This window comes from Chiloscyllium punctatum, chromosome 52, assembly GCF_047496795.1.
Source record: "Chiloscyllium punctatum isolate Juve2018m chromosome 52, sChiPun1.3, whole genome shotgun sequence".
Taxonomy (NCBI): Eukaryota; Metazoa; Chordata; class Chondrichthyes; order Orectolobiformes; family Hemiscylliidae; genus Chiloscyllium; species Chiloscyllium punctatum.
The window spans coordinates 48,397,832-48,419,979 of NC_092790.1; the positions used below are offsets into that span (position 1 = coordinate 48,397,832).

General features: G+C 44.6%; 2 long non-coding RNA genes across 6 annotated transcripts in view; one reads left to right on the forward strand and one right to left on the reverse strand.

Moving 5' to 3' along the window:
* The window catches only part of LOC140470862 (uncharacterized), a 1,231,916-nt gene that overhangs the window by 151,663 nt on the left and 1,058,105 nt on the right, over positions 1-22,148 (reverse strand). The gene's annotated exons all lie outside the window — the stretch shown is intronic.
* LOC140470963 (uncharacterized) lies at positions 6,641-20,924 on the forward strand. The gene is made up of 3 exons (XR_011956812.1): positions 6,641-6,722; positions 10,542-10,653; positions 20,550-20,924. It is a non-coding gene; the product is annotated as an uncharacterized lncRNA (long non-coding RNA).

A 22,148-nucleotide genomic window follows, 5' to 3' on the forward strand; every position in this document is an offset into this window, starting at 1 on the left:
CGTCCCTCGCCAGTTGCACAATGTGTTATTCTAAGAAACACTGAAAAAAATTCTCTGAACTCCTCTTCCAATATCACTGTTGTCAGTGTGATTGTCCCAGACTTTGCGAATATTGACGTTTCACTAAATGTTCACCATGCCTGTATTAAAAATTCCAATGAATTCCTATTTATTGCAGTGACGATCCATGAAATGCTGTTCGGTGGGTGGTCTAAAACTGTTCTGCTGTTTCTGTCCTTGGCAAGTAGTAGGCAGAATTTACATTCAGACTGACTCTACTTCATGATCTGATGCCAAATGCTTTCTCTGTAATGCCTTTCTTACCCATTATTATTAGCGCCGTCCATTTTGCCTGAATTTGCACAAGGTTGTGAACCATTGAATATTTCTGTTCCCCCTTTTGTTCACCCTGTAACCACGTCTCTCTGATGTCTAAATCTCTTTTATCTCTGTGTCACAAATCCATCTACCTTGTTGCAGAGACTTTGTCCATTAATAAAAAACATAATTTACTCGTTCCCACAATTTCCTGTCAAAAATGGATTTGCTGATCTACAGTTTTAGTTAAACTTTGTCCCACCCTGTTCCTTTCTGTTGTCTTCAGTCACATTCCCACGCTGCTCTGATGCTTCACCTTTTCTCTTTGGATTTGGAAAGCTCCTTTCACCTGAAGCCTGTCCCTGCATCCTCTCTGTCACTTTAAAGCCCTGTCCATAAATCTACCAACGTGATTAGCCAGGACATTGTTCCACTGGAACTGTGCTGGGACCAATCTGAATGGATCTTTTTAAAAAATCAGGTATGGGATGTGGGTGTATCTGGCTGAATAGCCTTTATTGCCCATCCCTTGCTGCCCTTGAGCTAAACAGCTGGCTCGCCCATTTCACAGGGTCATTGAGAGGCAAACACTTTGCTGTGGGTATGTCGTGCAGACCACGTGAGAGTGAACTGTTGTCTTTCTCTGAAGGTCAAGTGCTTGGATTTTTATCAATACTTATTTATGGATTGTTAATTCTAATTTTTAAAACATATATTCATTTAAAATTCCACATGGTTAGATGTTAGAAAGAAGAAGGGGGTGGTCACTTTATTGGAACTGTATTGTAGGCTGTTGTAGATACCAGAGGAGCAGCTGTGTAGAGAGATTGAGATAACTATAGGAATAATAGAGGAGTGCAGGCTGGAGAATTTAATATTCCCTGTACTGACTGGGTCACCTCGAGTATAAAAAGACCTGGACGGAGTGCAATTTTTCAAATGTGTCCAAGGAAGGTTCCTCAATCAATATGCAGAGGGGCCTACTCTACTCAGGCAGGTGCAACAGTGGACCTCCCCTCAGAAGACTAGGTCGGGCAAGTGACTGAAGTGTCATTCAGAGAGCACTTTGGGTCCAGTGCCCACAACTGTCTTCGTTTTAACATAGTTATGGAAAAAGATCAGCAGGTCCACAGATTGAAGAGGAAAACTGGAACAGGGCCAGGTTTGGGGCCATTCTGCAGGATCTGGCCAGCGTCAATGCTGTGAATTTAAAATTGCACAACGTCCAGTTATAATCCAACTCGCTTTGGAATCGCTTGTGATCACTGTAACAGATGAAAGGCTTAAACTAAATTTGTTTGATATTATATTCCATGACACTGCCATCCTGTTGCTATAAATTCTGCACCTTAGGATTGTGCTCCCCAACCACCTGATGAAGAAGCAGTGCTCTGAAAGCTTGTGCTTTCAAATAAACCGGTTGGACTGGAACCGAGTGTCGGGTGATTTTTAACTTAGTACACCCCCAGTCCGACACCAGCACCTCCACATTATGATTCTAATCGATTGGGTGAGTCTGTTTGAAGGAAAAGGAACAACTGGCAAATGGGAGGCTTTTCAAAGTGTGATCTCAAGAATCCAGGACCAGTATGACCCATTGGGGTAAAGGGAAAAGCTGGCAGGGTTAGGGATCCTTGGCTGATGAGGGATAATAAGGCTCTGGTCTTGAAATGAAGACTGCATTCATTGGGTTTAAGATTTCCGTATCTACATGTTCTTAAAGACACGATCAATCTGTGGAGACCCTACAATCCTCTCAGTCCCTGTAACACTCCCAATCTGCAGAAGTCATTCCAATGTCTGTGACTCTTTCAATACAGTTCCTACAAGACCCACTATCGATGTGATATCTTTTCATTGCCAGCACCCACCCTGTCAATGTAAGCTCCTCCAGTGTCTCCATCCATCTGCTCATTTCCACAATCTTCTCCAGCTCTTACATGTGTAAGCATCACCCTCAAGGAGAAAGTGAGGACTGCAAATGCTGGAGATCAGAGCTGAAAATGTGTTGCTGGAAAAACGCAGCAGGTCAGGCAGCATCCAAGGAACAGGAGAACCAACTTTTCGGGCATGAGCCCTTCTTCAGGAATGAGGAAAGTGTGTCCAGCAGGCTAAGATAAAAGGTAGGGAGGAGGGACTTGGGGGAGGGGGTGATGGAAATGCGATGGGTGGAAGGAGGTCAAGGTGAGTGTGATAGGCCAGAGTGGGGTGGGGGCAGAGAGGTCAGGAAAAAGATTGCAGGTTAGGAAGGTAGAGCTGAGTTCGAGGGATTTGACTGAGACAAGGTGGGGGGAGGGGAAATGAGGAAAGTGGAGAAATCTGAGTTCATCCCTTGTGGTTGGAGGGTTCCTAGGTGGAAGATGAGGTGCTCTTCCTCCAACCGTCGTGTTGCTATGGTCTGGCGAAGGAGGAGTCCAAGGACCTGCATGTCCTTGGTGGAGTGGGAGGGGGAGTTGAAGTGTTGAGCCACAGGGTGGTTGGGTTGGTTGGTCTGGGTGTCCCAGAGGTGTTCTCTGAAACGTTCCACAAGTAGGCGGCCTGTCTCCCCAATATAGAGGAGACCACATCGTGTGCAGCGGATGCAATAAATGATGTGTGTGGAGGTGCAGGTGAATTTGTGGTGGATATGGAAGGATCCCTTGGGGCCTTGGATAGAAGTGAGGGGGGAGGTGTGGGCGCAAGTTTTGCATTTCTTGCGGTTCCAGAGGAAGGTGCCGGGAGTGGAGGTTGGGTTGGTGGGGGGGGGTGTGGACCTGACGAGGGAGTCCCGGAGGGAGTGGTCTTTTTGGAATGCTCTGATATCCTTCTGATATCGAAGCTAAACCTTCCGCCAATTACCTTAAACTTATGTCTCCTTGTGATAGCCATTTCACCGTGGGATGTAATCTCTGGTTATCCACTCTATCTATGCCTCTCATTCCCTTGTAAACCTCTATCATGTCACCATTCTTCCTCCTTCGCTTTGATCAGAAAAGCCCTAGCTTCCACAACCTACCTTCTATGGGCATGCCCTCCAGTCCAGGCAGCATCCTGCTAAATCTCCTCTGCACTGTCATTAAAGCTTCCACGTCCTCCCTATAATGAAGCAAACAGAACTGTTCACAATATTCGAAGTGTCTTCTAATTGGGGTTCAGTAGAGCTTCAGCAAAATCTCACACCTCTTAAATTCAATCCCCCTGCTAATGAAAGCCAACACACCATCCGCCGCCTTAACAGCCTGTCAACTTGGGTGGGAACCTGAGGGACACAGGATCCCTTTGTTCCTGCACGCTGCTAAGAATCCTGCCTTTAACCACGTAAAGGTTTTCTGCAGAATCCTCCAATCTAAAATTATCCCTATATTTGTAAGTTCCTCCAGTCCCTACAACACTCAGAAACTGTGAAACCTCCTCAAGTCCATATATTCCTAATGTCCGCAAAATCCTCCCGTCCTGATGTCCCTCCATATCTCTGTAACTCCCGGCATCCTCCAGTGCCCTTCTGGGGAACATTGCAGAGGAAGGAGGAGTTGGAGAGTCTGGGCCATGTTACGAGGTATGAAGGGCTACAGAACCTGGAGGATGGTACAAATGTCGGAAGGGACGTGGGACTTACAGAAGGTTAGAGGTTCCGGGATTCATTGAACCTGCAGGATGGGACAGGGGATGGCTTGTGTAAACTGGAGGATATTATGATTTGAACCACAGGTAATTTTTGATTGGACCATTCAGCCAATCTTCCAGTCATAGAGATGTACAGCATAGAAACAGACCCTTCATTCCAACCCAGCCATTCTGAGAGGATATTCCAACCCAATCTAGTCCCACCTGCCAGTACCTGGCCTATCTCCCTCCAAACCCTTTCTATTCATATATCCATCCAAATGCTTCTTAAATGTTGCAATTGTACCATCTGTAAGATTGGCTGAAAGATCCAATCAAACATTACCTGTGGTTCAAATCATAACATCCTCCAGGTTCCACAACCCATTCATGGTCCCATCCTGCAGATCAGATATCCCAACCCAATGTAGTCCCCCCTGCTAGCACCCAGCCCATCTCCCTCTAAACCCTTCCTATTCAGATACCCATCCAGATGCCTTTTAACTGTTGCAATTGTACAAGCTTCCACAACTTCCTCTGGCAGCTCATTCCATATATGTAGTATCCTCTGCGTGAAAAAGTTGCCCCTTAGTTCTCTTTTATATCTTTCTACTCTTCCCCTAAACCTTGCCCTATAATTCTGGACTCGCACACCCCAGGAGAAAGCCTTTGTCTATTTACCCTATCCATGCCCCTCTTGATTTTATAAACCTCTATAAGGTCACCCTCAGCCTCCGACTCTCCAGGAAAAACAACCATCACCTGTTCAAACTCTCCCTCTAGCTCATCCCTGGCAACGTTGTTGTAAACCTTTTCTGGACCCTTTCAAGTTTCACAACATCCTTCCGATATGAAGTAGAACAGAGTTGCATGCAGCATTCCAAAAGTGGCCTAACCACTGTCCTGTACAGCCACAACATGACCTCCCAACTCCTGGACTCAATACTCTGACCAATAAAGGAATGCATACCAAGCGCCTTCTTCTCTATCCTATCTACCTGTGACTCTACTGTCAAGGAACTCTGTATTTCATTTGAAAGATTACATAGACGGGTAGAGTGGCCCGAGGTCTTCTGGGTGATGCTAGTTCAGTCTAAGCTGGTAGGCGGAGCCAGTGAAATATTTGCAGCGCTGTCTGATGAATGGTCGAGAGATAATGCACATGTCAAACAGGCTATTTTAAGTGCTTATGAATTGCTTATGAAAGGGAAGCCACTACAATTCCCTTTACCATTCCATCGCTATCTGTCAAAGCTCTTTCAGGTCTATATCCTCCGAATTGTTGAAACCTGCTCTTACCTTTGCAACTCCCATTATATCCTAACATTGTTGAGTCTCTAAAACCATCCCTATCAGTTTAATCCCCTCCACTGCATACAACACGCCTAGTCTGTCTAATCTTTTCACATCCTTCAGTTCCTATATACCTACGTATTGGTGTGACTGCTTTGTGGCCATTGTATCCTCATTTATATCTGCAAAAGACTCCGCTCACTGCAACACATCCTAAGTTCATAAGTAAATCTGGTTTCTCACAAGCCTCTCTACAAGCTTCCCTATCCCTGTCGTATCTTGCAGCATGCACACCACTCTCTCTCTGACATACCTTCCAGTGCATAAAATCATCTCTCCTTCTAACTGTATCCAGTCTACAACTTCATCCCTGTCTGTGCAGCATTCTCCAGCTTATATCATCTTCCATGTGCTTACAACATTCTCCAGTCCATACCACCCTCCCTATCGCTGTGATATTCTCCAGATCCCACAACTGTTGTTAAATGTACGACATCCTGGAATCCTGTAAATGTTTCTGCACCCTGATCAACATAGACCATGTAACGATCCACAACCCTACACACATCCTACACACATTGGTGGGCAGCACGGTGCCACAGTGGTGAGCACTGCTGCCTCACAGCGCCAGAGACCCGGGTTCCATTCCCGCCTCAGGCGACTGACTGTGTGGAGTTTGCGCATTCTCCTCGTGTCTGCGTGGGTTTCCTCCGGGTGCTCCGGTTTCCACCCACAGTACAAAGATGTGCAGGTCAGGTGAATTGGCCATGCTAAATTGCCCGTAGTGTTAGGTAAGGGGTAAATGTAGGAGTATGGGTGAGTTACGCTTTGGCGGGGCGGTGTGGACTTGTTGGGCCGAAGGGCCTGTTTCCACACTGTAAGTAATCTAATCTAATCAATTACATCCCTATCTCTGAAGTCTAATCAAAGACACTTTATCTCTCTAACTTTCTCCAAACAATAAAAACTTTTCTCCTGCGGACATTCTGTAGCAACTGTAACTATGTACAACCCTGCAACATTGTCGCGCCCCCAAACATCTCTCCCACTCTATGACCTCTAACCATCCCTCAAAGGCCCTCTCTCGGTGACACATGCCATGCATTTTCAACAAGGCAGATGGAATGACAGCATTAACTGAAGATAACAGATATGATTGAACTGTTATTGAGGAGGTGTGGCTGCAGAATGATCATGACAGCAATGTGATTATTGAGGGATTGTAGGGATTTAGGCAGGATTAGCAGAAAACCAAACAAGGTCCTGTTTTGTTGTGAAGAAAGGACGCAGTCAGCGCATTAGTGAGACAGCCAATTTAATCTGTATTTAATCAAAATATAGAATCATTTTGAATGGACAGCTTCCAAATAGCAAGGGGGATCTGGATGATCAAATCACAATCCATGCTCGTTGTTAAGTTGGATGCAATATTTTCTTGGTGATAGTAGACAGAGGCATGTGGAGTGGTGAATTTCTGATTGGACGTCTGTGGCCAATGCTGTTTCACAAGGATCAGTGCTGCGATGTCTGTGAGTAATTTATATCTGTGATTCAGATGATAGGTGAGCAGTTTGATTAGTAATTTTGCAGACGACATTTGGAAAGGCACGTAATGATTAGAGATAGTTAGGGGAATTGTGGATAGTGAGGAAGAGTGTTAAAGGTTGCAGCAGTGTGTAGATCAGCTGGAACGCTGGGCAGAGATGTGGCAAATTGAATTTCATCGGGGCAGGTGTGAAGTGATGCATTTATGAAGTCAAATGGAAGAGAGAAGTACACTAATTGACTACTTGGAAACATTGGTAAACAGATGACCTTGGATGCAAATCCATAGCTCCCTCAAAATAACAACACAACAGGATGTGGTGGTAAAGGAGGAGTATGGTAGGTTTCCCTTCATTGGTCACAGTATTGAGTACAGACGTTTGCATGTCATGTTGTGACTGAATGAAACTTCATTCGGCCATGTTTGGAAGGTTGCGTGTCGTTCTCATCGACACACCACAGGAAGGATGTGGAGGTTTTGGGGAGCGTGCAACAGAGGGTTGGCAGAATGTTGCCTGGATGAGAATGTGTTTACTGTAAGGAGGTTGGACGCAGTTGGATTGTTTTGCGAGAGTATCGGACACTGAGGGGTGACCTGGTACATATAGCATTAGAAGAGGCGTGAATAGTGTGGATAGTTGGAATCCTCCTTCCAATGTAGAAATATCAAATACTAGGGTACCTCGGTTTAAGGGAGAGTGAGAAGTTTTAAGTGAGATGAATGAGACCAGTTGTCTTTACCGAGAGGGTAGAAGCTGCTCAGGAGGTGGGAGAGGTGGCAACGAGAGTAAAGTTTTGAAGGGCATTTAGACAGAAACATGAACAGGCCGAGAATAGAGGGATATCGCCCATGTGCAGGCAGATGGGATTAGTTTAGTATAGCACAATGGTCAGCACAGTCATGGTGGGCCGAAGGGCCTATTACTGTGCTGTACTGTTCTAGTTTCTAACTTCATGGCATCCACCCTGTCAAAGCCCCTCACAATCCTGGATGTTTCATTCAATTTCTCTCCCATTCTTCAAAATCCCAATAGGTTCAAGGTCAATCTACTCCACCTCTTCTCATTGGAAAATCCTGCCATCTCCAGGCTCAGCCGAGCGAACCTTCCCTGGCCTGCCTCTAATACAAGAATGTCTTTCCTTAGGGCACGCATACTGTTCAATATAATCTAGGTGTGGTCTGACTTGTACTTTGCATCGTTTTAGCAAGCCCTCCCTATATTTCAACTCCATTCCCTTTGCCTTCTCGATTACCTGCTGATCCTGTAAGCTCCCTTTTTCAGATTGATTCACAAGGATTCCCAAAATCCTTTGTGCAGTCAGTCTGAAACCAAACGGTGTTAGTTTGACAGTAAGTTGGGAACGTGCTGGAATGTGTTATAAAGGATATGACAATAAATGATAACTGGATGTTTAGAAACAATAGGAGATGTATGATTTTATAAAAGGGGAATATTTTTAAATCTGTTGTATTCTATATTTTGGTGTGACCATAAATGCAGAATAGATAAGGGTGGGGGAGGCTAGTTGCGGTGGAGGGATATTTGAAATTTCAGAAGCATTTTGACAAGTTTCAACAAGGGCTAAAACTTAGCTCGTGAGAGAATAGGGCCCCTGAAAGATCAATGAAGCTGTCTGTGTGGAATCACTGCTGATGGGTGAGATACTGAACAAATATTTTGCATTCGGATTTACTGTGGATAAAGACATGGAAGCTCGGGAACTTGGGAAATACATAGTGATGTCTTGGAAAGAGTGCACATCGGAGAACAGGAGGTGCTGGATGTCTTAAAATGCTAAAAGTTAGATAAAACCTTGGGACATGATCAGATGTATCCCAGCGCCTTGTGAGAAGCGAGGAAGGAAATTAGAGGGCCCCTCCCAGAGATATTTGCATCATCAACAGCCACTACAGACCAGTGAGACTGATGGCAAGGGTGGTAAGTTGTTGGAGGAGATTCTGAGAGAAACGATCATCGTGCATTTGGAAAGGTAAGGACAGATTAACGATCATCAGCATGGCTTTGTGCATGGGGAATCATGTTTCAAACCTGAGTGTGGAGGTAGACAAGTGAGAGGTCAAAGCAGAGCAGTTCATGATGTCCACATGAATTTTAGCAAGGCCTTTGACAAGTTTCTGCATGGCAGACTGGTTAGTAAGTTTAGATCAGACATAACCAGGGAGTGCTCACCAACTGGATACAAAACAGGATTGACGGTAGGAGACAGAACATGCTCATAGAGGGTTTCTGCTCAAACTGCAGGCTTTTGACCAACGGTGTGCGATAGGGTTCGGTGCTGGGTCACTGTTGTGCATCATTTATATAAACAATTTGGATGATAATATAGGAGTCATGGTTAGCAAGTTTGTGAGTGAGACTGAAATTGGTGATAAAGTGGACAGTGAAGAGGATTATCGAAGAGTACAATGGATCAAGAGTACTGTTGGACCAGTGAGGTTAGGAATAACAGGTGGAGAAATGCAAGATGTTGTAGTGTGGTAAAGCAGATCAGGCTGGACTTGTACAATTAATGTTCGGGCCCTGGGTACCATTGTCAATCAGTGACCCAGGGATGCAGGTACACAGTTTTTTGAAAGTAGCATCACGAGTAGACAGGCTGGTGAAGCAGGCGTTTGGGAGGGTTACCCTTCATTGGGCAGAGCATTGAGAGTAGGAGTTGGGATGTCATGGTGTATCTGTACAGGACATTAGTGAGGCCTCTGTATAAACATTGTGGATTATCTGGAAAAAATCAACTTGTTCACGTATGTCCTTTAGGGAGGGATATCTGACATTCTTACCTGGTCTGGCTCACATGTGACTCCAGTCCCACAGCAATATGGCTGACTCTGAGCTGCCTCTGGGCAATTAGCAGTAGTGTAATGTATGCTGGACCAACCGGTGACATCCTTAGGCCGTGAATGAATCAATGAAAAATACATATATCTATCCCTACCTTTGCAAACAGCTCTGGCTGCAGCAATCCGTACTGGCTTTGTAACGTTGTTCAGGCCTTTGCCCCTCTCTGTAACACTCTCACCACCTCCAGCACCTTCAATTCTCCCTGTTCCGCTACTCTAATTAAACACTGACAATGTTTTCTCTTCCTCCTGCACTCCTCCACATTTCTAAATGTTGGTTACTTCAGAATTGATCGGTTCTTTTTCATCTCTTAATCAAATCGGCCAAGACCGTCTGAAGGGGGAAGGAGCATTGGGAAGGTGTCGAGCACCTCGAGACTTACTGTGGGGAAAACGGGAATCCAGGAGAAAACAGCACAAGGAGCGCGCTGTCATATCAACGCCTCACCAACCCCCTTTCAATGTCCACCTTCTGCCTCAAGTGTAACAGAGTCTGTGGAAGGCCACATCGGTCTGTACAGCCAACTCCAGACTCCCCCACCCCCACTGAGAGTGGGAGAGAGTCAGCCTCATCTGTTAACCACTGCCAAAGAGATGATGAGATAGGAAGGTTGAATCCCCTCACAATTATCCCAGTGTCTTTGTTACAAATTCAATCAATTCCCTGTTAATACAAAATCTAATCATGTGCTGTCACTCAGTACGTCTCCATGTGGTGCCCCTCGCTGTGTCGGTCTATTTACTGCCTCTGTCAGCATTTCTCCCTCTTAAAGATGGTCTGAGATCCTGAGTCAACAGAATTGTCCATTCCAGAGAGATGCAGCAGCACAGGCAAGGGATGGGATTATCGAGATCTCTGCTGGACTCAGCGCCATTCTGCATGTGTTATCCTCATTGCATCAGTCTACTTTCCCATTCTGTCTATTTCTGTCACATGCAGGTCCTCAAGATGTTCCTAACTCCTGTCTCATCCATCACCTCATTGAAACTGGTTGGTCAGCCAGACAGAGATGGAGAGGGAGATCTGGATCCTTCAGTAATTCCTGCAGCCGGTAAGATCGCTCACAGTAAACAGCACAGGGTGGAGGTAGTAGACTTCTATATTCAGACTTGGAAGACCGGACATAGATACAGAGCTGGTCAAGGAACAGCAACATTCTAGGCCTCATTTCCACCATCTTGTGAGGATCCTGCTTTCACCTCTGCTGTACTGCTCCTCAATGCGACAGCATAGCGGATTGCAGGCATCAAACCTGGCCCATGCTGTTTTAGTGATCTCTGTAATATTCTCCAGTCCCGATAATCCTTCCTCTGTTTGAAATCTCCTCTCGTCCACATCATTCTCTGTGTCTCTGTCTCTGTCTCTGTCTCTGTCAGGTTCTCCAGTCCCTAACACCCTAATCCCTAACCTTCTGCAGTAGATACTAAATTCCTTCATCCCTGTAAACCCTGACAGCCTTGTCTATCCCTCTGAGCTTTTCCCACCAATACCACCCTCCATGTCAATGTATTTGTCTTTAACCTCTCCATCCGTCCCTACCTATGTATTCTTCTCCTGCTCCTACAACCCTTCCTTAGCTGTGAAAAATTTGTAATCTCCTAATCCTTCTCCAATTCTTTGACCTTTATCTTGTTAAATTTCACCCTCATTCCCGACAGCATACCCCTCCCGACCACAGGGACCTCTTTCAGTTTGTGCAACCCTCCCCATCTGTGTAACTGTCTCCAACCAAGTAACCTGGCATTCTCCATTGCCTTCTGATCTCTGTAACCTTCAGAACCGAGAAGCCTTCTTATAACTGTAAACTTCTTCAGTCACGACAATCTTCCATATCTCTGTTAGTATTCACAATACACTTCTCCCGGAAACACTCCCCGTCTGTGCCTCTCAAACTGCCTGCCTCTCCCTACATCCACCCTTATCTCTATCTCCAGAATCTAATCCAGCTACATTATCTCTGTAAATGCCTCCAATCCTCAAACCCCTTTGTCCCATGAACATTCTTGACCAGATGTAACTTTGTTTAACTCTTAACATCCTCGAGCCCCTGTAAGCCTTCCTATCTCTGTAATCTCTACCCATCTGTTCAACCCCCCACTACTGAGGAATGACTCCCTGTATTCGCCATAAGGGAGAAGGAATGACAGTGATCAGATATGATGGAACTGTCATTTCGGAGATTTAGCTGCAGAATGACCATCACTGGGAAGTGAAAACTGAAGGGTTGTTGGGACAGAGTTATAGAGTCAGAGAGATGTGCAGCATGGAAACCGACCCTTAGGTCCAACCCATCCATGCTGACCAGCTATCCCAACCCAATCTAGTCCCAATAGGCAGACTAGGAAAAACGCCAACAACTTGTGAAGGAATGATGAGTTTAATGCATTGATGAGAAAGTAATGTGGATCTGAATATCAAAAGTGGAGCTGAGAATAAGCAAACAGCAGCAACCGTTAGCAGGAATTCTTTTGTAAGCACCAACCAGTGATGGGAATGTCAATATGGTTACAGTCAGGACACTGAATGTACTTATGGCAAGGGCAGTACAGTAACTGTGTGTGACAGTGGTCTCCATGCCGACTGATACAGCACTGACTATCAGTGCTGTGATGGATAGAATCCTGGATTGTATGTAAGATGGTTTTCTATAACATCATATCATATTTGTAGATCAAATGCTGTGTACTAATAAATATCCAATAATCCCATTATAACGGAGTTTTGTGAGCAGAGACCCATAATATTATGCAGGATATATTGAGTTTGTGCTCAGACCATGAGATGTAGCAGGGGAATGAGGCCATTCCATCGAGTATGCTCTGTCCTTCAATCAGATCATGGCTGATCTGATACTGTTCAACTCTACTTTCCTGCCTTTTCCACAAAACCTTTGTTTCGCTGATTCATTAACATCTGCAGGAGTTTACAGAACAGTTGGAGAGATAGACAGAAATGGCAAATTGAGTTAATCTGGACAAGTGTGAGATGATGTCAAATTCAAAAAGATCATTAGTATACTGAGGGATATTGATACACAGAAGAATTTTGGTGCAAGTCAGTAACTCCCAGAAAATGGCAACAGAAGTGTTTCGGATGGGAAAGAAAGCAAATGGAGTACTAGCCTTCATCAGTCACAATGTTGGGGATAGTGGTTTGCATCTGATGCTGTATTTCTATAAAACATTTGTTTGGCCACAGTTGGAGTACTGTGTGCAGGTCTCATCTCCACATAATAGGGAGGATGGGGAGGCTTTGGAGAGGGTGCAAAAGGGTTTTATCAGCATGTTGCCAGTATTAGGGTTTTTAAGGGTGTGTTTGGTGTAAGAGCAAATTAAACAAAGTTGGATTGTTTTGTGAGACTATCAGAGGCTGACAGGTGACCAGGTACAGGAATATAACATTTGGAACAGGGATAAATAATGTAGACAGTCAGAATCTCTTTTCCAATGTGTAAGTTTCAAATACTGGAGCGCATATGTTAAAGGTGAGAAAGAGGAAGTTTAAATGAGATGTGTGAGACAAGTTTTTTTCACGTAGAGTGGATGTTACCGAGGGAGGTCGTAGAAGCAGAAATGTGAGTAAAGGTTTGAAGTGGGATTTAGACAGAAACATGAACAGGCAGAGAATAGAGGGATCTAGATCCATGTGCAAGCAGATGGTATGAGTTAGAATAGTACATTGGACAGCATTGACGTGGTGGGCCGAAGGGCCTGTTGCTGTGCTCTACTGTTCTATTTACTAACTTCCCAGCATCTGCCCGATCAGACTCCCTCAGAATCTTGGATGTTTCATTCCATTTCTCTCTCATTATCTAAACTTCAATGGGTTCAACCTCAACATACTCCACCTCTTCTCATTAGAAAATCCCTCCATTCCCAGGATCAGCCGAGTGAACCTTCTCTGGACTGCCTCCAATGCAACAATATCTTTCCTCCGGGCACTCACACTGTTCATAATATTCGAGGTGTGGTCTGACTTGTACCTTGCATAGTTTTAGCTAGACCTGCCTATTTTTAGACTCCATTCCCTCTGTAATAAATGTCAGCATTTGATTTGCCTTCTTTATTACCTGCTGACCCTGTGAGCTACCTTTTTCAGATTGATAAACAAGAACTCCCTCAACCCTTTCTGCTGTCAGTCTGAAACCAAATAGTGTTAGCCTAACAATAAGTCAGGAGCAAACTGAAATTGTTAGAAATGATATGTCAATATACAATAACTGGCCACTTAGAAAGCCAATTGATTTAAAGAGAATTTGTTTTTGAGCCTGTTGAATTTAATTTGTTGGTGTGAATTTGTGGCAGAATTGTAATGGCGTAGCAAGGTGTCGTGGTACGGGGGATATGATGTATTTCAATTCTCAGAAGCCTTTACGCAAGTTTCAATAAGGGCTAAAGAGTAACTTGGTAGAGAATAGAGCCTCTTAAAGATCCATAAGGTCGCCCATGTGTGGAACCAGAGGAGATGGGTGAGATATTAGACAAAATAATCTTTGTCAGTGTTTACTGTGGCGAAAGACATGGAAGCTCGGGAACTTGAGGAAGTAAATAGTGATGTCTTGGAAAGAATCCTCACCAGAGAAGAGAAAGTGCTGGAATCTTAAAACAAATAAAGGTAGATCAATCCTCAGCAGCTCATTAGGTCGATCCTAGAATATTGTGGGAAGCTAGGGAAGAGATTGCAGTGTCTCTAACAGAGATATTTATATGATCCACAGACACAATGAGGTGTTGGAAGACTGGAGGGCGGTGAATGCTGTTCCATCACTTAAGGGCTGCAGGGAAAAGCCAGGAAATTACATCCCAGTGAGCCCAGTGATGGGGAAGTTGTTGGAGGAGATTCTGAGAGAAAGGAGCTCCTTACATTTACAAAGGCAAGGGCTGATTTGAGATGGTCAGCAGGGCTTTGTGATTGGAAAATTACGTTTCACAAACCGGATTGACTCTTCGAGGAGGTGGCCAAAGATAGATGAAGGCAGAGCAGTCAACGTTGTCCACATGGACTTTAGCATCTAGTCAAGAGGAAGGAGAAAGTTTACTTAAGGTCGTGGAAGCAAGGATCAGACAGGGCTCCAGAGAGTTACAATGGGTGGCACGGTGTCTCAGTGGTTAGCACTGCGACCTCATAACACCACTGACTCCATTTCGATTCCAGCCTCAGGCGACTGTCTGTGGGGAGTTTGCACATTCTTCCCGTGTCTGCATGGTTTTTCCCCCAGGTGCTGTGGTTTCCCCCAACAGCCCAAAGATATGCAGATTATGTGACTCAGCCATGCTAAATTACCCATAGTGTTCACGGATGTGCAGGTGTGGCGCAGTAGTTAGGGCAAATGGAGAGTAATAGGGTGGGGGAATGGGGCTGGGTTGGATACTGTTTGGAAGGTTGGTATGGAGGTGTTGGGCCAAATGGCCCATTTCCACACAGTAGGGATTCTCTGAAGGTACCAAGAAGAAACCGTGGATTGGACTTAGGGCAACTAGAAGGGGACGTGATAAAGCATTGTTGGGAAGGATTAAGGAAAACCGTAAGGTATTCTCCACTTATGGGAGGAACAAGAGCAAGGCCAGAGTGAGGATAGGGCCGGTCAGGGACAGTGGAAGGAACTTGTGCCTGGAGTCACAGGAGGTAAGCAAGGTCCTTAATGAATACTATGCCTCAGTATTCACTGCTGAGAGGGACCTTGTCATTTGTTAGGACAGTGTGAAACAGGCTGATGTACGTGAACAGGTGGATGTTAAGGAGGATGTGCTGAGAATTTTGTAAAAGATAAGTCACTGAGCCAGACTGGATGCATCCAAAGTTACTATCCGAAGCGAGGGAATGGATTGCTGCGCACCTGGGTGATGACCTTTGCACCCTCACTGTCCACTGGAGTTGGACCAGACGATTGGAGGCAGGAAAATATTATTCCCTTGTTCAGGAAAGGGAATAGGGATAATCCTGGGAATTGCACACGTGTCAGTCTTATGTCTATGGTGTGCAGATTATTGGAGAAGACTCTGAGAGACAGGAAACCATAGATTGATCAGAGATAGTCAGCATGGTTTTGTAAGGGGCAGGTCATGCCTGACAATTCTTAATCAATCTTTTGAGAATGTGACGAAACACCTTTATGGCTCATTCAGAAAGTATGGAGGCATGGGATACAGGGAAACCTGTCTGTCTGGGTACAGGATTACTGGCACACAGAAAACAGACGATGATGATAAATGGACAGCATTCATCCTGGAGCTCAGTGCCCAGTGGTTTCCTGCAGGGAGAGGTTACAGGACCTCTGCTCTCTGTGATTTTATGAATAAGTTGGATGTGTGAGTGGAAGAGTTGGTTAGTAAGTTTCCCAATGACACAAAGGTTGGTGGAGTGGTTGATAGTGTGGGGGGCTGTTGTCGGTTGCAACGGGCCATTGACAAGATGCTGAGAAGTAGCAGATGGAGTTCAATCTGGAAAAGTGTGAAGTTATTCATTTTAGAAGATTGAATTTGAATGCAGAATTCCTGGTTGATGGTAGGATCCTTGGCAGTGTGGAGGAACAGATCCATAGATCCCTCAACGTTGCCACCCAAGCTGATCGGCTTGTTAAGAAGGAATATATTGTGTGGGATTTCATTAGTTTGGGAATTGAGTTTTAAAGCCGTGAGGTTATGTTGCAGTTCTATAGAGCCCTGCTTAGACCCCAGTTGGAATATTGTGTTCAGTTCTGGTCCCTTCATTACAGGAAGGATGTGGAAGTTTTAGAGAGGGTGAAGAGGAGATTTACCAGGATGCTGTCTGTACTGGAGAACATGTCTTATGAAGAAAGGTTGAGGGAGCTAAGGCTTTTCTCATTGGAGTGAAGAAGGGTGAGGGGTGACATGGCAGAGGTGAACAAGGTGATGAGAGTCATAGATGGTGAATAGAGAGAGATTTTTTTACCCTGTCATAAGTAGTTATTACAAGGGGTTATAATTTTCTGGCGATTAGCAGATGCTTAAGGGGAGATCTCAGAGGTAGGTTTGTTACATATAGAGTGGTGTATGTGGAGTGCACTGCCAGCGGTGGCAGTAAAATTAGATGCATTAGGGACATTTAATATACTTCTGGATAGGCACATGGATGATAATAAAATGAAGGGAATGGAAGTTAGAGTAATAGAGACGTACAGCATGGAAACAGACCCTTCGGTCCAACCCGTCCATGCTGATCAGATATCCCAACCCAATCTAGTCCCACCTGCCAGCACCTGGTCCATATCCTTCCAAACCCTTCATATTCATATACCCATCCAAATACCTCTTAAATGTTGCAATTGTACCAGCCTCCATTTCTTCTTCTGGCAGCTCATTCCATACACATACCACCCTCTATGTGAAAAAGTTGCCCCTTAGGTCTCTTTTATATCTTTCCCCTCTTATCCTAAACCTATGGACTTCCCAACCCCAGGGAAAAGACTTTGTCTATTTATCCTATCCATGCCCTTCATAATTTTGTAAACCTCTATAAGGTCACCCCTCAGCCTCCAACACTCCAATGAAAAAAGCCCCAGCCAGTTCAGCCTCTCCCTATAGCTCAAATCCTCCAACCCTGCCAACATACTTATAAATCTTTTCTGAACGCTTTCAAGTTTCCCAACATCTTTCCAATAGTAAGGAGACCAGAATTGCACGCAATATTCCAACAGTGGCCTAACTAATGTGCTGTACAGTCGCAACATGACCTCCCAACTCCTGTACTCAATAATCTGACCCATAAAGGAAAGCATACCAAACGCCTTCTTCACTATCCTATCTACCTGCGACTTCACTTTCAAGGAGCCATGAACCTGAACCTCAAGGTCTCTTGGTTCAGAAACACTCCCTCAAAACTTACCATTAAGTGTATAAGTCCTGCTAAGATTTGCTTTCCCAAAATGCAGCACCTCGCATTTATCTGAACTCAACTCTGTCTGCCACTTTTTTCTTATCTTACGGTCGGATAAAAGATTGGCATATCATCATGGCCGAAGGGTCTTGTTCTGTACTGTTCTGTGTTCTACGTGTCATATGGTAAACTGGGTAATAAGGTCAGATCAGTGTGAAAGGATATGGCATTCAGGAGGAGCTAGTCAACTGGACAGAAAATTGGTCTTGATGGTAGGAGACAGAGGGTGATGGGAGACATGTTGTTTTTCTGACTGGAGACATGTGACCAGCGGTGGAGTGGGTCCACTGTTGTTTGTCATTTGGATAAATGGTTTGGATGGGAATATTGGTAAGTAAATTAAATAAGTTTTTTGGGTGACACTGAAATTGGTGGTAAACTGGACAGGTCATCTGTGATACAACAGGATGAACAGTACTGCTGGGATAGTGGGCTCAAGTATAGCAGATAGAGTTTAATTAGATAAATGTGAATTGTGTCATTTTGGTGAAACACACCTGGGTGTTACTTTTCCAGTTAATGTTAGAGCCCTGGGTCGTGTTGTCAATCAGTGACCCAGGTACACAGTTCTTTAAAAGTGGTGGCACAGATAGACAGGCTGGTGAAGAAGGTGTTTGGGGTGGTTTCCTTCACTGGGCAGAGCATTAACAGTAGGAGTTGGGACGCCATGTTGTATCTGTACAAGACATTGGTCAGGCCACCATAAAACCATTGTTGATCAGTGGGAAGAACTCATCTGGTTCGCTGACCTCCTTTTGTGTAGAATATCTGACATTCTAACTTGGTCTGGCTAACATGTGACTCCAGACCCACGACAATATGGCTGACTCTGAGCTGTCCTCTGTGTAATTAGCAGTAACACCGACATCCCATGAATGAATAAAAATACATATGTCCCTCCCTACCTCTGCAAACCCCTCCAGCTGCAGAAATGCAGACTGGCTTTGTAACACCGTTCAGGTCCTGACCACTCTCTGTAACACTCTCACTATCTCCAGCACCTTCACCCCTCACTGTTCCTTTTGTGACATTAAACCCTTACACTGATTCCTCTTCCCACTGCCCAACCTTTGCGAGCAGACCCTTTGCAATCCCTTTAACACTTACTCCTAGAACATTCTCTCACTTCAGGATTTTAAGTACTTTTTGGTGATCTTCTAAGCCTCATAATGTAATATGATCCATTTTGTCCTGAATGAGGGGCTGGTGGGAATTTCTTGCTGAGATTTTGTCTGTTTCAATGGAATGGTCTTTTGTTGAGTGATTTACACTGTTCCTTCAAACTGTTCTTGTACAGGCACATATTTCAGTCTGTTTAGCCTGTTTACCTTGGTCAGTTCTCATCTCGAACCCATGTCATTGGCTGTTTTTGTTTCTAGTTGTAGCTTATCCTTTCTGTGGTTCACTTTAAAACTTTATATTTCTTTAAACTGCACTTTATTACAATTTCTCTGAGGATCTCTCCAGGTGACATTACTCATTCACTAAGTTTGATCACGCAACGGTCGCTCTGAGATAGTTATGTCCCTAGCCAGTTGCACAATTTGTTATTCAAAAAAAACACCGAAAAAAGTTTTTTCTGAACTCCTCTTCCAATATCACTGTTGTCAGTGTGACTGTCCCAGATTATGTGAATATTGAAGTTTCCCAAAATTATCACAATGTGTTTGTTAAAAAATTCCAATGAGTTCCTGTTTAATGCAGTGATGTGCAATGGAATGCAGTTCGGTGGCCAAAACTGTTCTGCTGCTTGTGTCCTTTGCAAGTAGTAACCCGAATTTACATTCAGACTGACTCTACTTCATGATCTGAGGTCAAATGCTTTCTCTGTAATGCCTTTGTTACCCATTATTGTTAGCGTTACCCATTTTGCCTGAGTTTGCACAAGGTTGTGAACCATTGAATATTTATGTCCACCTTTTGTTCGCCCTGTAACCACGTCTCTCTGGTGTCTAAATCTCTTTTATCTCTGTGTCACAAATCCATCTACCTTGTTGAAGAGACATTATCCCATTCCAAAAAAACATAATTTACTCTTTCCTAATATTTCCTGTCACAGACCTATTCCCTGATGTACATTCCCTGATGTAGTTAAACTCTGTCCCATCCTGTTCCTTTCTGTTTGTCTTCAGTCACATTCCCATGCAGCTCCCATACTTCACCTTTTCTCTTTGCATTTGGAAAGCTCGTTTCACCTGAACCCTGTCCAAGCATCCTCTGTGTCAGTTTAAAACCCTGTCACAGAAACCTACCGACATGATTGGCCAGGACACTGGTTCCGGTGCAGTTCCAGTGGGACCATCCTAATGGATTATTTATTAAATCGGGTATGGGATGTGGGTGTCTCTGGCTGGCCAGCCTTTCTTGCCCAGCCCTAGCTGCCTTCGAGCTAAGTAACTTGCTCGGCCATTTCAGCGGGTAATTGAGAGGCAAACACTTTGCTGTGGGTATGTCGTGTAGATCACGTGATGATGAGCAGATGTCCTTCTCGAAAGGAGAAGTATTTGGTATTTTTGTACATCAGCAATGGTTTCATATTTATTTATGGATTGTTAATTACTATTTTTAAAATTATTAATTTCAAACTCCACCATTTCTCATGGTGGGATTCAAACCCTCTTCCCCTGAACATTAGCTGAGGTTTTGGATACATACTCTAGCAATAATACCACTCGGCCATCACTTCGCCTGCTCACTGGCTGCTCATCCCTGAGCACTGATACCAGGGCATCATGAAGCTAAACCCGTTCTTCCAACATGATTGTGTGATCCTGAAGTCTTGCAGCACTCTGGTGATATCACTCAGTCTCTCTCCATGTGGTATCCCTGACTGTGTGAGTCTAATTGCTGCCGCTGTCAGCGCCTCCCACTCTTCCAGTTACTCCAGATCCTGAGCCAACAGAATTCTCCACTCCAGAGAAATGCAACAGCACAACCCAGGGATGGAGTGGGATTTTCCAGATATCTGTGGGGCTCATTTCCATTCTCTATGTGTAACCCTCACTGCATCAGTCTAATTTTCTATTCTGTCTATTTCTCTGTCTCCTTTAGGTATTTAGGAAGTTCCTGACTCAATAGACCTCCCAATTGCTGGGGGTCTCGTCCAATACCTCATTGAAGATGTTTGGTCAGCCAGAGAGACAAAGGGAAGGGAGATGTGGAGTCTTCAATAAATCCTGCCGTGAGGTAAAATCACTCAGAGTGCACAGAGCAGGGAGCAATGAGAGGGCTCCAAACATCGCTAACAGGACATGACACAGATACAGTGCTGGATGGGGAGCACAGTACAGTACAGACACACCCCAGACTCAATCACCACCTCTACTTTAATTTATGTTGCACTGAGACAGCATGGCGAGTTCAGAGTTATCAATCCAGGCCTGCGCTGTCTTAGTGAGCATCAGGACAACAAAGGGGAGAGTAGGCCTCCGTCGAGAGGTTGGGAATGCTGGCTGGGATCTTTCTGTTCTGTGTTCTCCCTCCATCACTGTGCTAAGACTCACTACTCTGCAACTTTGTGTCTATAGCATGGCTTGTACACGGGTGTCTTCAGTCATTTTTAACTCCTATAATAGTTCCTGTCCCTGTAACTACCTCCCTTCCCGATAGTCCTCCACATATTTGAAATGTACTGCATTCCAGACTACCATCCTTATCACTGTAAATTGCTTCAGTGTCTACAACATGCTTTATTTTGGTACTGCAATCTTCTTTAACTGGATACAGAGTGATACAGCACGAAACAGAACCTGTGGTACAACTCATCAATGCTCTCCCTGTTTCCTATAATGAATGAGTCTCATTTGCTTGCGTTCGGCCCTTACCTCTTCAAATCTTCTCCTCTCCATGTACCTGCCCAAATGTCTTTTCCATGTTGTCATTGTTCTTGTTTCTCCCATGTTCCCCTGGCAGTCTGTGCACCATCCTCTGTGGATAATGTTGCCCCTCAGCTCCCTCTTCAATTCTTTGCTGTCTTACGTCCCATTTGTACTCTTGAGTTTTGGACTCCCTTATCCTTGGCTATTCACCATTCTTAGGCCCAATCCTTGTGGCACTCCACTTCCAGTCTGATAAGCAAACCTCCACCACCACCCTCTGTCTTCTACCTTTGAGCCAGTTCTGTATCCAAATTGCTAGTTCTCCCTGTATTCCGTGAAATGAAATCTTGCTCATCAGTCTCCCATGGGGATCCTTGTCGAACGCTTTACTGAAGTCCATATAGATCACATCCACCGCTGAGCCCTCTTCAATCTTCTTTGATACTTCTTCAAAATACTCATTCAAGTTTGTGAGACATGATCTCCCACACACAAATCTCTATCTCTAATCAGTCCTTGCTATTTCAAATACACGTACATCCTGTCCCTCAGGATTCCCTCCAACAACTTGCCCACCACCGACGTCAGGCTCACTGCTCCATAATTCCCTGGCTTGTCCTTACCACTCTTCTTAAACAGTGGCACCACGTTAGCCGACCTCCAGTCTTCCGGCACCTCACGTGTGACTATCAATGATACAAATATCTCAGCAAGAGGCCCAGCAATCACTTCTCTAGCTTCCCACAGAGTTCGAGGGTAGACCTGATCAGATCCTGGGAATTTATCCATCTTTATGCATTTCAAGACATCCAGCACTTGCTCCTCTGTAATA